The sequence below is a fragment of the Sparus aurata genome, chromosome 15 (genome assembly GCF_900880675.1).
Source record: "Sparus aurata chromosome 15, fSpaAur1.1, whole genome shotgun sequence".
Lineage (NCBI taxonomy): Eukaryota > Metazoa > Chordata > Actinopteri > Spariformes > Sparidae > Sparus > Sparus aurata.
In genome coordinates this window covers 23,830,466-23,832,230 of record NC_044201.1, presented here as the reverse complement: position 1 = coordinate 23,832,230, position 1,765 = coordinate 23,830,466, and positions in this window count along the sequence as shown.

The following is a 1,765-nucleotide window of genomic DNA, read 5'->3' as shown; positions in this document are numbered from 1 at the left end:
CAATGTGCGGTTGTATTTTTTTTTCCTTGAAGATATTTGTAGTTTGTATAAAGCTTAAATTTTGAAATGTAAGAATCTCTCAAATGGTCCTCATGGCGTTGTTTTTTGGAAGAATTAAACAGTCCCTAATAAAATTGATCCAGTCTTTGTGCAGTTATAAGATTTCTGACACCATCTGTGGGTTTGTGTCAACATCCATAGCTGTCTGTCTGAGTACTGACACTAAGAAGTGCAAAGTAATATAAAATTATAAATCCTACTGGAGCTTTGAACGCACAATATGTCATTTCTGCTTCTAGGGAGCTCTCTATCAAAACAAAACAAAACATTTTTTAAGAGCCTTGGGTGGTGAGGGCTGGGGTGGAGCTATAGCTGCTACAGCTGCTCAGAGCCGACTACCTCAGAAAAGGGAGAGTCAGATAATAAACCAGACCTTTTGGAGGAAAATAACACCCTCGTCACATCTGATTCTCTGCTCAGTTTACCGATGGGAGGAGAGCTCAGAGATAACTGTTCAACTTTTGAGATGGATTAAAAAGTAGATTTATCTTCACTCCTGTTTATCAACCTGACTGCAGCAGTGATCTGAGGACCTTCGTGTGTTTATGTACTGTAGTGTTGACCGCTGACTGCAGCTGCAGGGGAATTGTTGCTTTACGTGATGAACGTAACGTTACAGGGAAGGAGGGGGAAAAGAAGAGAAAGAATCGAAATCTCTGGTGAGTGCTGAATTTAGTGAGAGTTGACCTGAATTTAAACACATAGGCACACACACCTGAGAGTCCTTAAGTACTGTGAAGTAATCTGACTGTTTTGGGTGAATAAATACTGCGCCAGTAAGGCAAATAAACACAAATGATCCTAAAATCTGTCTGAAATGACTCAGGCACAAATATACACAGAGAAAGTCGTGTTTAAAAGTTTTATTTCCGTTAAATTTAGTCTCATTCTCCAAGATCTTTACAGTGGATGGAATGACGGGCAACAAAACACACAGTCACCTCTGTGGGTCTGATAATTGTTGAAAACGTTTTGGATAATGCAAGTACACAACTCAACAAAATATATGTGTGTAGAAGATTTCATACATTATAATTCACTTTTTTTTTGCTTTATTGACATCTGATTGCATCTATGCACTGAAACAGGCATAATTTTAAAAAAAAACTATGTCATAAATCTTTAAGTAAGCAGCTGAACAGAAAACTTTTATCTAATTATTATCTAAAGTGTTATCTAATTCAATCTTTGCAGGTTTCTCTCCCCCCTTTGGATGGCATTGTTGTTCATACTATTATGTCCATTCCCTGAAAAAAGAAGACTCTCTGTCATTAAGTCATGAACCTCCAAGAACTGCAGAGAAATCTAAGAAATTAAAGCGATCTGAAAGTCAATATTCAACGTTTCCCAGAGTCCTCTGTGTGCCTCTCTCCGTCCCACCGACTCTATTAATCCCTCTCGCCATTTCATTTTCTCTCTGGTCTCAGATTCTCATTAACACTGCTGCCCTGTTGGCTCTACGTCTCCTCTGTTTCCCCCCACTTTGTGCAGAGCCACTTCTCCTTCCCTTTGCTCCATCCAGCCCCCTTTTCACGACCCCTCATAAACAATGTGTAAGATGTGTGAAAGTAACGGGGGGGGGGGGCCAGAGACGTCCAATTAAAAGCGCAATGCATTTATTATTTCACAGCTCCCCCTCTCTGCCGTCTCCTGAAGCCCTTCAGATTATATAACAGCTCGGTGTCAACAGAGCCAGCCTGTGGAG